Source organism: Mustela erminea, chromosome 8 (assembly GCF_009829155.1).
Source record: "Mustela erminea isolate mMusErm1 chromosome 8, mMusErm1.Pri, whole genome shotgun sequence".
Taxonomy (NCBI): Eukaryota; Metazoa; Chordata; class Mammalia; order Carnivora; family Mustelidae; genus Mustela; species Mustela erminea.
In genome coordinates, this window is record NC_045621.1 from 28,753,476 (window position 1) to 28,767,826 (window position 14,351).

The window sequence follows — 14,351 nt, forward strand, 5'->3', positions numbered from 1 at the left end:
CCAGCCATCCCCAGCATCACTGCTTCCGTGATGGCATTATCCTCAGAGTGTACAAGGAAGAGGAGGTGGAGAGGCCTGAGCTTGAAAAGGAGAAACATTAGCTCCGGGGGCAGGACAATGGCAGGGGAGAGCTGGGGCAGGCAGCCGAGATCAAAGGGAGAACAGTGGGGTCAGGACTAAGAAAAGCAAACAGCAGTGCCCCCTGCCATAAAAGTACGAAGGAGCCCGGAGCAAGGTGTACCAGCCACAGAGCGGGTCACTGCGCGGAGTGGGGAGGGGAAGAAGAGACAGGCTGGTCTACTGCGGACGGCGTTCGTCTGATCGACCCAGAACCACTTCTACGCAGCAGAAAGCCCCTGAGATCCTACCGTGTGTTAGGGACTGCAGGACTAGGGCGAGGGAAAAGAGATGCACATTTCCCCCCTCAGAACAGGGCCGAGTTAGTCAAAGATGAAGAAGTCACCATCCTTGCCTCAAAGGGTTTATATTCAGGTGCAAGGAATAGGCAGATTTCAGGGTTTTTTTTCCCAAGCGTTATGCTATCAGAGTTAGAAATAAAGGGTAATGAGAACCGGAGAAAAAGAAAAGGAGTTCTGACTGTCCAGCAAAAAGCCTGGGGCGGGGGTTGGTGGGGGTGGGGGGTGACATACAGCCAGCCTCCTCCCTTAGACTGCGAATGTGGGGAAGTATTTGAAGCACAAAGGTGTGAAAAGACAGGATATGTTGACGTATCTCATGGGAAATAAGACCAGGAGGCTAGATTGCTAAGGGCTGGCTGGGTGTTCTGACAAAGGATATGCCCCGGAAGTTTCCTTTTGTTTCACAAAGTGGCTTTCTCTGCTATACCCATGCTTGCCAAGGCTTTCTTGGCTCTGAATGAATACTGAATCAAGAGTGAGGGCTCAGACGCATCCTCTGAGTTTGCCTTTGTAGGTTTCTGCTCCATTTCGAAGCCCTTCACTAACTGAACTGCTAGACTGTGACCTTTCATTAGGCAAAACAGAGAAGCATTTCTCTCCTATCTCCAGTTCCCTGGGACTTTGGCCCCTGCCGTCTGGCCGTATCAGAAGCTTTAGGAAAACCAAAGCTACAGAAATCCTATAGGGCACTTTATTTCCCCTTCTTTTCCTACTGCAGCCCATTTCTGGTCCCAGCACCCAAATTCCCTTCTTTAGTGGAGATGTGTCTGCAACTCCCATCGCCACTGGTGAGATCTCAAACTCACTCCCAGTGATTCCAAGGCTCCCTCCTGCTCTCTGACCCCAGCAGGATCTGCTGGAGAGATCCCCGTTGTGGCTTTCCATTAGAAATTAGAGGTCAGGAGGCCCCTGGGTGGCTCAGTCAGTTAAGCGTCTGCCTTTGGCTCAGGCCAGGATCTCAGGGTCCTGGGAATGTGTCCTGCACCGGGCTTTCTGCTCAGCGGGGAAACTGCTACTCCCTCTGCCTGCCACACCCCCTGCTTGTGCTGTCTCTCTTTTCTCTCAAACTTTCTCTCTTTTTCTCTTGGATAAATAAATAAAGAAAAAAATCTTCAAAGAAAAAAGAAAGAAAGAAAGAAGTCAGATTTCCCACTCTACTCTCTCCCCCACCCCAATTCCATCCTTCCTTTCCCTGAGGCTGTTTCAGAAAAGAAACCTTTGGAATCCGAGTAAGGAAAGGCTGAACCCTGACACAGTGCTCATCCTACTCTATATTGGCCCACAGCCCAGGGGACAGGTGTAGGGGACAAAAGAGCCAGCAGAACCACGCAAACTGGAACCCCCCAGCATCAGCCTTGAGCAGGTCTTCAGGACTGGCATCAGCCCCAGGAGTCGGTGAAGCCCCCAGTTATCACAGGAGCACACCCAGGGGGCAGTGCCCCAAACACACAGCTTTTCTCTCGCAACCTGGTGAACTCTACAGGTAGCACTCACCAACTCCCCGTCCTGGGGAGTGCGCAAGCCTTCCTTTAGGAAAGCATGGACATTTTCATCAGTAGCTCCGCGTAGGGTTAAGGGCACACTGGAAAATTCTTCTAAGGTTTCACATTACCAAAGGGTTACCAAAATAAATAGAGAAGAACAAGAAAAATGGTTTAGGATGAGGATTCTAAAGGGAAAGACTCTAACCGACAGGTCTCCTGCCGGGCGCTCCTCTCCACCCTCAGTCCATTCACCCAACAAATATTTACTGACCCTCTATGGTGCTCAGGATGACTGAGTTGCTGGGTTTAGGACAGACTGAACAAGAGATTAAAAAGAAAATCCCCTGCCCTCTTTAAGTCTACAGTCTAGGGAGCGGAAACAACAACACACACAGAGCTGATTCAAACACTCAGATGGTGACAGCGTCACGGAGAAGAAACAAATGAGCACAGGCGTCATGGGAGAGGCGTGGGGATGTGTTCCTGTTCTGAACAGAGGCCAAAGAAGGCCCTGCTGAGAGAGTAACCTTTTTAAAAGACCCAAACAGAAGCAGGACAATGATCCACGTGGCTATCTGGGTCAGGAGACCAAGATTCCCAGTTTGCGTGGGTCTAGCCCTGGCTCACGCTGGGTGCTGTTTATTAACAGGCGTCCCTTTCTCTCTTATTAGGTCCCAGTTTGCACGATCAATTAGATGGTCGCCTCGTATCAGAGGATGAGCCTGGCAGGTTGGAGCATATGTGTCTGGGTGTTTATTTGAAATCATGAGTTAATGTAGTATATTAGGTTCTGTTTGTAAGATGGAGAGCTCACAGAGGAGGGAAATGATCTGATTTACATTTAAAAAGCATCGCTTTGAGTGCTGAAGGGCAGGCACAGAAGAAGTGGGCAGACCTGTTAAAAGGCTGCTAGGGTGATCAGGTGGAAGGCGGTGGGAGCCTGGGGCTGGGGGCAGTGGAATGACCAGATTTGGGGGGAATCTGAAGGCATGGCCAGCCAGGATTTGCTGATGGAGTAGCCATAGCGTTTGAGACACTCAAGGATCACTCCGCTGCAGGGCAGAAAGTAGATGTCACAGGGGGATGACCCAGAAACCTAAAATAAATCCCTAGACCAAAGAAAACCTGAAATGACCCCTGCGTCCACAACACAGACTCAGCGTTAGTAGCAAACGGGTGAGAGGAGAAGGAAAGATGGAGCCAAAGCCCAGGGGAGGTATCACGGCTTAAAAAGAGAAAGTCAAAAGCGGCTTCTCACTCAAAGAGGAAGCACCAAGATCATCTGGGGATTAGGGAGAAAAGTTCTTAGAAGAAAAAAGAGAAGTAGAAACCAGCTTTACGTTCTGGCGTGAGAGCCCAAAGACTTGGATTTGTACTTGGACTTGGACTTGGATTTGTACCTTAGGTCTATCTGCTGATGGGAACACTCCGGGCAAGTTATTATACTCAATCAAGGTCTGATTCTTGAGAGAGAGAGACGGAGCGATGGCTAGATGGGACAGGGAGGGGCTGCAGAGACTAACAATCTCTATGCCAGGGTTCATGAAGGGATAAATGAGAGGGTAGAGTAAGTACCCAAGAAATGTCTGTCCCTTTCCCCTGCAAGGCACACTGGGACTCTTCTCGCCTGGGCCAAGGAGGTTCAAGAGAAGCCTTAATACTATAGGTCTGACCCAGTTATGAACACTTTCCCGCTGCACCCCAAAGCATACGCTCTTCCAACAACTCAGTGACTAATCAAAGCCCAGAGCAGGGACCCACGGTTGTGGAAACCCTGGCTGGTAACCCGCCGGTCATTCCCTGCCCGCCATTGCCACACGAGCCCCCTGCTCAGACTCTGAGGAGGACCACAGCAGTGTGGCTTCTGCACCAGCGGGTCCTAGCTTTAAGTCCCCGCTGTGCCAGTCAGTGGCTATATGCCTCACCAAAGAAGTGAGGACAGCTACCGACACGTACTTTCAAGAGATTGTGGGAAGGGTCACACACAGTAATATAAAGGTTGCCCGTTCGAGAAATATGTCTCCTCATCTCCCCGCACACTGCTCTGTTGCTTCTGGAAGATCTCGTTTGCTCCCCCAGAGTTCAGGACCTCCCCAAGAGGTGCAGGTCTCACTTCCACCCCCCTCCCCTCTTTCTGTCGGGGTGGTGGAGGAAAGCCAACCTCTCCAGAGGCACACAGAGCACAGGCAGCTTGCTCCCCAGAATGCTCCAGCACAAGCATCCCACCTAGCCCCCCCTTTCTGAGGACACTTTGGCTTGGGGGTGGGACCCTTTCTCACTGCCCCTTCCTGACCCCAAATGAGCCTCGTGCAAGAGGCTCCACCCTGCCACGTGCAAACCAACACACTCAACAAAGGCTCCTGAACTAGAAGAAAACGAGCTTCAGCAACGCCACCCGCGTGGTGAACAGACCAATGTGTCTGCATGGGATTAATCTCTGCATTTCTTCAGAGTCCAGGAGAAAAAAATAAATCGCTACTAGGACATAGAAAAGAGACAGGGTGGTGGTGTCCGGGTTTTCCAGAAACAACCAGCTCCCTCTTCCTCCTCCCTCCCCATGATTATTCCACAGCGGCTGGCTGGCTCATCTGAAAGTTTCAGCCAAGTTCCAGGCTCTGTCTGCTCCCTCACAGAATACCCTGTGGGGTCTCTCAGCCCGCTGATTGCAAATCTTGCTGATGTGGGAGAGCACACGGCACCCTATGCGCACAAGGCACGCTGCCCTTGAACATGGCACGTGAGGACCCGATAGCTGGGGCTGCTCCTGTGTTTGGTCTGGTTTAACTTTGTTTGGGTCTAGGCCACGTCAGGCCTCTGCTGACCATTCTGGGTGCCTCCACTGACCTGGCACTGCTCCCCCTGTGGCCCCTAGCCTCCCAGCTCCAGAGCCCCGCCCCCGCCTGCTCAGTGCCGAGCTCTGCAAAGGAGAAGCCACAGACAGGCCTGAACTTAATCTTGTGTTTAGGAGCCTGCGGATTCACTGCAGTCCTCCTTGACCCTCCCCCGGCTGAAACAAGATCGGGGGGGAGGAGGGAGGCGATTGCTGCACGATTGCACGTGTAATGCAGGTACCAGTCCGGTCAAACGAAATCACTCCCTTTGCAGCCTGCCCTTCTAATGGGATCATTTTGCCGCCTCTCTCTCTCTCTCTCTCTCATGGTGCGGGAAATGCAATGGAGATAAGATATGTGCAGAGTTCAAAACAGTCTGAGATAAAGTCCAGTCCTACTTATATTATTCAGATTTTTCTGGTTCCTCTGGAGGCCCAGCTAGCTCCCTTAGCTATATGGTCAGAAGAGACAGAGATGGTAAGAGAGCTATGAGAGAGATGTCCAAACAGACGGCCTGGGGGCCTCTGGGTGGCTCAGTTGGTTAAGTGTCTGCCTTTGGCTCAGGTTATGATCCCAGGGTCCTTGGATGGAGTCCCACATCGGGCTCTCTGCTCAGCAGGGAGCCTGCTTCTCCCTCTCCCTACTGCTCATGCTCTCTGTCAATCTCTCTTTAAAAAAAAACAAAAAAACAAAACAAAACAAAAAAAAACAACAACAACAAAAAAAAAACTTCAAACAGACAGCTTGAATAATATCAGTAAAATTAACATTTTGGGATGCTTTCATGTATGAGGTACTAGAGTAATAAGCATTTTAATGGATTATCTCAATCTCCACAGTAGCCCTATCAGCTAGGCACGAAGATCATTCTCATTGTATATATGAGAAAATAAAGGCTCAGAGTGGTTAAGTGACTGAACTAAGGCCACAGCTAGAAAGTGGCAGAACGCTAAGTAGAAGACCTAGGAGGCCCAACTCCAGGCCACACTAAGTCCTAGAGTCCCCAGGGAGATAGGTATCCCTCCCTTCTGCCCCCTCCCACGTCCCCAGAAGCAGGCTGCTGTCCCCACTCTGAGGCCTAGTACTAGAAGCCAACCCTCACCTGCTTCTTAAATCCCCAAACAGCCCAAGACGCTGCGAGAGGGAAAAGACTGTGAGGCCCTCCAGACTCCAGGCCTGAAGGGTCCTCTGATGATGCTAGAAAACCCGCAAAAGGAGTCTCTGGTACACGGAGGCTCAAGACTCTACGTCTCCTTTTAAAAGGAGTTCAGCCCCTCAAAGTCATAGCAGGAAGGCCCCTCAGCTCTGCCCCAAAAGAAAAATAATGGGAAAGGGAGTGGAAGTGGAGGTGGGGGCAGGGGCCGCTGAGCTCATAAGAGCCCTTTGTGGTGGCTGCCTCTGAAAGGGGGTTTTGCCAGACAAGGTGGAACTTCTCAAGGTGACAAGCGAACGGTACAGCCTGAGCTGTGACCCTCTGCTCGCTCCACAGCCACCCCTCCCCTCTGCAGGCCTGAGCCGAAACTGTCCCCAAAGCCCCACCCAGCCCCAGCACAAACCGGGGCTTTCTAGTCTGGGGAGCGCCTAACAAGCAGCACAGGGGCTGGGGGACCAAAGCGGTTTCCTTGGGGGGAGGAATCCTCGAGCCCCTCAGGAACTGCAGCAGCAGCCCCTGCTCCTGCTCCAAGAACAAGCAGCTCCTGTCCGCGCGGGCTCAGGGAGGGGCTCCGGCCGCCGGGCTGGGAGACCAGCAGTCTGAAGGATGGTCAAGCGTGCCTCTCCCGCGTTCAGCCACCTCACCATCCTCTTCCCAGATGCTGCAGCCGTGCGGTACAGATCAGAGAGAAAAGGCCTAAGGTTTAATAACAACCAAATCACAACTATGAGGCAGGCACCTGGCTCTGAAAGTTCCGGATCCCTGCCCTGGGCCATGAGCACTGTTCGGGAGTACAAATTTCTTTCTTTTTTTTCCCATTCCCCTGCGCCCCCCCCCCCCACTCCCATGTTCAAGGGGAGAACAGAGGAGAGTCAGCTGGGTCCCCGGGGCACAGAGGTGATTTAGAGGATCTGCTAGTACTCTCTGTAGGACCTGAACCACTAAAGGGATTCTCTTTCACTCCAGATTACACGCTTGACAGCTGGGAACACAAGCCCGTGGTGGCTGTCATCTCACGAGCTCCCCCCGATGCCCCCACCGTGCCTACTACCTACTCCCTGTAGGGAGACACCATGTCCTGTCCACCCCAGAAATCTTACTCTGTAGGGGATATACCGCCTCACCATATGCACCCATGTACACACACACACAAACACACACATTCGTGATAAGGGCCTGATCTTCATGACCTTAGGTCATGAGCTAGGTAGGTAAAGATTGAATGGGACACAAATCACAAGGGAAAAGACTGATACACTGGACCCCACTAGGATTAGGAACCTCTCCGCTCATCAGCAGACACTGTTAGGAGAAAAACAACAAGCTACAGAACGGGAGGGAAGGCCAGCAATGCACACAACCAATGAAGGACTCGTTTCCAGAATCAACGGCGAATACATGAAAAGCTCTTAAAAATCAATATGAAACTAGGGCACGGCCGTGTATTTACTAGGATGGCTGAAAGGGAAGGGGCAGATGATACAAGTGTTGCCAAAGATGTGGTACAACCAGAACTCTCAGAGAGTTCTTGTGTGAGTCCAAGTTCACAGTCACTTTGGAAAACTGTTCGGCAGTCTCTACTAAGTCTGAAAACGTGTATAACCGTGAAGCAACCCTTCCAAGTCTATGTACACACCCCATGCAAACACATAAATGAATTGTGGTGTGGTCTGACAATGATCTATTATCCGGAAATGAAAAGGAACACAGCGCTGGTCACCGCAACATGGAGAAACTTTGTGAACATTTCGTTAAGGGAGAGAAGTCACACCCAAAGGAGTATGTACCATAGAATTCCATTCCTATGAAGCTCAAAATGGGCCACAATAATTGATCACATCAGAAGCCAGGACAGTACTTATCCTTCAGAGGTGGTACATACTGAGTACTGGAAACTTCCTAGTTCCTGGCGGGGTACTGATTATGTGGCCATGTGTGCTTTGTAATAATTCTTCGAGCCCCACGCTGATGATATGGGCACTTTTCTGTATATATCTTATACTTCAAGTTAAGACATTTATTAATAAAAGATAAACTACCCTGAAAAGCAATTTGGCAGTTCCTCAAACAGTTAAGGGTAAAGTTACTATATGACCTAGCAATTACACTGTGAGGTCTCCACCAGAGAGAACTGAAAACATATGTTCATACAAAAACTTGTGCATGCATGTTCACAGCAGCATTATTCAAAATAACCCCAGAGTTGAAACAGCACAAGCGTCCATCAGCTGATGAACGGATAAACAAAAGGCACGAGACCCATATAATGGCATATTATTCTGCCATAAAAAGGAATGAAGGGGGCACCTGGGTGCTCAGTGGGTTAAAGCCTCTGTCTTCAGCTCAGGTCATGATCCCAGGGTACTGGGTTCGGGCCCCGTATAGGACTCTCTGCTTAGCAGGGAGCCTGTCTCCCCCTCTCTCTCTGCCTGCCTCTCTGCCCACTTGTGATCTCTGTCGAATAAATAAGTAAATCTTTTTTTTTTAAAAAAAATGAAGGACGATACTTCATCCCTCAGAGGATGAATCTGGAAAACACAAGCCTAAGTGAAAGAAGCCAGACACAAAAGACCACATCTTGTATCATTCCATTTGTGTAAAATATTCAGAATAGGCAAATCTATGCAGAGACCAAGTAGATTAGCGAGTCCAAGAGCTGGGGTTGGGGGGCGTAGGAGGAAATAAGGAATGACTGCAGATCAGTACGGGGATTCTTTTTTTTCAGGGCGATGAAAAGGTTCTGGAATTAAAATAGTAGCTATGGCTCCACAGCCTTGTGAATAGAGTAAAACCAGTGAATTGCCCACTTCTGGTAAATGTTATGGTACAAGAATTATAACTCAATTTTTAAAAAGGATTTTTTAAAAAAAGATAAAGTCTCTGCCCTCCCTCTATCCGCTTCCCATTCTCCACTCTGTTTCCTCTTTGAGGAAGAGACTCTCAGGCTCCCAACAGGCTTGAAAAACATTTATAGGACATTAACACAGTGAGTATGGCAGATTCCTGCCCAGTGAGTGAGTGACTGGGAGTTAGCACAGAACGGGGACAGACCATAGGCTCTATAGTCCTGCGGGCCTGGCTCTGAAAATAAGACCACCATTTACATATTCGTTTTATTATCTTAGCTAAGTGACTTAATCTCTCTTTCTTTAAATTATATTTTTTAAGAAAGATTTTATTTAGAGCACCTTGGTGGCTCAGTCAGTTAAGGGTCTGCCTTCGGCTCTCGTCATGACCCCAGAATCCCAGGATCAAATCTCACATCGGGCTCCCCACTCTGTGGGAGTCTGTTTCTCCCTCTGCCCTTCACCCTGCTTGTGCGCTCTCTCTCTCTCTCAAATAAATAAATTAATTAAATATTTTAAGAAGATTTTATTTATTTATTAGAGAGAGAGTGAGCAGGAGAGAGAATCTGAAGCAGATTCGTGCTGAGTGTAGAGCTCAAGGCCGGGTGGGGGAGGGCAACGGGGTTGGGGGTGGGACTTAGTTCCATGACCAAGAGATTGTGACTTGGGCCAAAACCAAGAGTCAGACACTCAACTGACTGAGCCCCCCAGGTGTCCCCTGACTTAATCTCTCTGAGCCTCAATTTTCTCTCTATAAAACAAGTAAAATAATTCTTATTGATGAGGGTTGTTGGGAGAAGTGTTAAATGAGATCATGTGTGTAATGTGTTACTCCCATTCCCTTGAGCATTCCAAGCAATCTCTGCTCCTTGAAGGCAACCAGAAGCATTTTAATTCAGCTGGACAATATGGGCTCTGGAGTCAAGTGCTTCCGCCCAAATCCCAAATCCATCACTTTCTCTTGCTAATGAGCCTTTGGTTCTCCAGTGACATGTTGGCAATAATACTAGGACTGCATTACGGAGTCATCACGAGGATGAGCTAGTACATGGGAGGTTCCTGTTCCGCTTCCTGACACATAGAAAGCACTCAACAGCTATCAGCAGTACGATTCACTTGACCATTCAACCAAATTGTGGACTCCACCATAGAGCATGCCCTGTCCTGAGGATAAGATGGAGTTCACTGCCTTCAAGAAGCTCACAGTCCAGTGGAGGAGTGAGACGCATAAACAAATTGTTCTTCCTGGCCAGCACACACTGGAGCCTTTGATTCCCAGTCAACAGCCCTAAGTCTAGAGCATTATAAAACAAAGCTGGATATATGAGGAACAGGGTGGGCGGGGGACGTGGTGAACACACTAACCAGGAACCAACAGTAGACCCTCCTTTTTGTCTATAAATAGCCTCCAAGACTCTAAATACACAGGCATGGGGCGCCTGGGTGGCCCAGTGGGTTAAGCCGCTGCCTTCGGCTCAGGTCATGATCTCAGAGTCCTGGGATCGAGTCCCGCATCGGGTTCTCTGCTCAGCGGAGAGCCTGCTTCCCTCTCTCTCTCTCTGCCTGCCTCTCCATCTACTTGTGATTTCTCTCTGTCAAATAAATAAATAAAATCTTTAAATACACAGGCATGCAGACTTTCTCCTCGGCATGACTTCTAGCCGGCCGGCGGTAAAGGCACCTCCTACATCTCTGTTCTCCAACATCTCCTAGATCTCTGTCCCCCGGCTCCTCCTGGATCTCCATCTCCCGGCATCTCCTGGATCTCTGTCCTCCACTGGCTTCAAAGCTGGACCCATCCCATCTTTCAGGTCTCAGTTTAAATGCCACTTCTTCAGGCCCCCCATCACATCATCCAGTGTCTGCCCTTAGAGAAGTCTATTCTTTTCCCTCAAAGCAATTACAATAACTTTCAACGGTTTATTTGTTTATTCATTTTCTATCTCCTTGACCAGGCTGTGCGTTCCTAGAGTTCAGGTTCATTCTGCAAATATTTACCCAGAGTCTATTATGTGCCAGGCTCTGCGGTACGTGCTGGGCACTCAGTCTGGGGGCACAGACATGGCCTCATGGAGCCTACAATCTGTGTTTGCTGCAGAGCTTTGGGATGGAAGTTGACTCCAGTCCTGGCTGATGACCTTCTTTTGGTGAGCCCAGTTAAAGATCTGGGCCCTGGACTGCCAATCTCTCACTGAATCCAAAAAGCAAGAGGCTGGAACTCTGGGGACTTCTTAGTTCTTCTTCCTTCTACAGCCCTAGATTCCCATGACCCAGCAGGGTTTAAGTTGGGGCACAGAGCACAACCTCAAAGCCATATCTGGCTCCTTTTTTTTTTTTTTTTTTTTTTTTTTAAAGCTCTTCACATCAGCTCGTAGGAGCAAAACCTACTGGTATCGAGCAAAGGATGTACCGACTTGGGGAGGGGGTGGGATTGGAGGTCGGGGAGGGAGAAGAGAGTCTCCTTAAGTCCTGCAGAGAAGGAATAAGTAGACTTGGAGATTCTGTGTCCTGAGCACCTTTCAAGTTCAATGCCCTGAGATTTTCAGATGGCAGCTTCCCACAGTCTGAGGTTCTCTATCACTGAGCCTGACTTCATCCCAAAGGCCATTTGCTAACAGCAAATGCCTTAACAAGGCAGCCTGAGGTCTGGGGATGCTGAATTAGACTCCAGTAAATACATTCTGCTGCAAGTTCTCCAGGAATAGGTAAAGGGAACACTGTTTCCCAGGACTGCAACTAGGAGATAGTAAGATTCAAAGGATTATTTAAAAAGCTGCTTTAAATTCTTTATTAAATAAACAAGGGAGTGTACACACACACACACACACGCGCGCACGCGCGCACGGAATAAATCCTTGCTTAATAGCAGGAGATAATTCCCGAAAGCAGGATCAAGGAAAAAAATCTCAAGCCACAGAAACCAATATATTTATTCACTTACTTGGCACCTTCTCTGAGCCAGATGATTCTAGGACCAAAGAAAGAAATGAATGATTGTGGGTTCAGCAAAATCTGCTCAGTTCTGTGATACAGGTCTATGCCCAGTCTGCCCTGAGAACAGCGGAAAAGCAGGCAGGATTTCTCGTCCTTGTCAGCTATGTCCCAACCCTGCCCCCAGATTCTTTCCTCTTAACCTGTGCTGGAGGCCTGCACAGGCAATGCCATGGGGTGGGTCTGGAGGGTGGGGCCAGAGGACAGACAGGTCCGTTAATTCAGACCAGGGTATTGAGTTGAAAATAGGAGGGAGATCTACAAGAACCGGCCAGCTAACAGCCCCCAGCCGGAATCACTGCTACCAGATCTGTCAGAATTACTGGCGTGAATGCAGGAAAACCAGCAAGGAGAAACGGTGTCAGGCAGGGAATGAGACTGTGCAGCTAAATATGCGTGATATTGCCTCAGGAAAAGGAGATTGTCTGGAAATCTCTGCACTCAAATTCCTAACTCAGCCCCAGGTTAGAAGAATGCGTGTCCTCAGTACTAAACTCCCTTGCCCCTCTTTGAGCAGAGAGTGAGTACTACTGTGTTGTTTTCCTGGCACAAAGATTGCATATCCTGGAAGAATACGCCAAGCCCATCTATGACAGATTGAACATGGAACCTATAATTTGGAGAAAACGCATGTGGCAAGGCTGCTTCTCCCAGGATCCATGATCCTGGTGGGAAGAAGAGGAGAATTTTTTTTTTCACTCAGCATTAAAATTTTACTATTATTCCAAATACAAACTGTGTTTCCTTGCCATACTAATACGATACCACTTAAACCATCCGTAGATCTTTTTCTGGATTCATATTGATCTATCCACATTCTACTGGTTTCTTTGATGATCAATAGCACATTTTTTTGAAAGACTTTATTTTTAAGCAATGTCTACACCCGACATGGGGCTTGAACTCACAACCCAGAGATCAAGAGATGCATGCTCTAACAACTGAACCAGTCAGGTGCACCCACAGCATAGATTTCCTAGCTAGGTGGTACAATATGGCTATGGAAGAAAACTGTTCTCTGTATCAAATACAAATGACTTCAAAGAAAATTAAGGTGGCTAGCTCAGCTAAGCCCCCTTCTTTGGAAATGCATCCTCTTCACCCACAGTGCCCCATTAAAAAGGGCAAGATGAGGGGGTCAAATCTGTGCTGCGGGACCCACATCCCCTGACCTTAGCTAATGAGGTCAAGGGTGAACACATGACCCAAGAGAACCCAATCCCTAGACCAATCAGATTATCTCCATCAGGTTTGTGACCAAAAGCCACACAGGATGGATTCTTAGCCTTTTTTGGGTGTCACGGACTCCTACACAGTCCAGCGAAGCCTGACGACTCTTTTCAAATACATACAATAAAACACAGATTATTACAAAGAAAACCAATGAATCGAAATGCTGTTATTCAAATATTTTTTACGTGAGTGCTGTGATAATATATATGCTTCTTTATGAATACATTAAATGACAAGATCTAGTAGTGGGTCTAATAAGTCCTAATTTCAAACAGTGATGAACATAAGCTATATCCCATGATATCAGCAGCCACTATAAAATGACCGGAAAGTATCTGTGTGATTTCTGTCAGTGACAAAAATCATAGATGCCACTAATGCAGTAGTGGGTTTTCCTTATATTTATAATAGAAGAAATGCCAAATTCTAGTTACAGGTTACTGAAGATAAGGCTGTAATTCCACCCCCTCACCCCGTACAATTCATGAAATCCTGAATTCTTTTTTTTTTTCTTTTTTTTAAGGTTTATTTATTTGAGAGAGAGAGAAAGCATGAGCGGGGGGAAAGGCAGAGAGATAGGGACAGGCCGACCAAGCTGAGGCGGGAGCCCAATGTGGGACTCGATCCCGGGACCCTGACTCCATGAACTGAGCTAAAGGCAGATGCTTAACTGACTGAGCCACCCAGGTGCCCCGAAACCTTGAATTTCTAAACATGAGTGTTCAAGGGAAGCATGGACCCCCGGGTAAGAAACTGCTGTAGAGACTTTCACTGTATAACAGCGGATACTTAGCTAGAAAGGTCACACAGAGGTACTCAGAGTGAACCACAAGACAAGCCAAAGTCACATGCCAGTTAATAGTTTATGGTAGGAGAAACAAACTGGCCAGCAGGTCGGCATGAGGGCCATAAGGAGTGATCCCAGAGTAAGAGCCATCTTTCCAGCTGCTGTGAGGCATGGTTAAGTGTCCTAAAATCAGGGACCAAGAGATCTCCCCGTGTCTCTTCAGTAAATTTTCCTTTCACTCAAGCTAATGAAGGAATTTCTTTTCCTTCCCATTAATTGCCAGGATAATATTTACTTACTTATTTATTTTATTTAACTTTATTTAATTAACCTGTAGTGTATTATTAGTTTCAGAGGTAGAGGTCAGTGATTCGTCAGTTGCATATGCCAAGATAATAGTTAAATGAATTAACTTACTCTGAGTCTATAATATGTTTTATATATTTGTGTATATTAACATTCCACTGGATTATAAGCTCCTTAACAGTGGAGACTACATGCAACCTTAATTCATGTCCAGTGGCTCCGGGGAAGAGGAAAAGTGGCTTGTCCTCTGCCTCTGTGGCCAACCCTGGCAGGCCAACCTGGGCAGTCTGGTTTATCTCTA

The 14,351-nt window shown here is 48.1% G+C and overlaps 1 protein-coding gene across 3 annotated transcripts in view; it reads right to left on the reverse strand.

The window, feature by feature from the left end:
* NHEJ1 (non-homologous end joining factor 1) overlaps positions 1 to 14,351 on the reverse strand; it is a 78,057-nt gene that overhangs the window by 4,322 nt on the left and 59,384 nt on the right. The gene's annotated exons all lie outside the window — the stretch shown is intronic.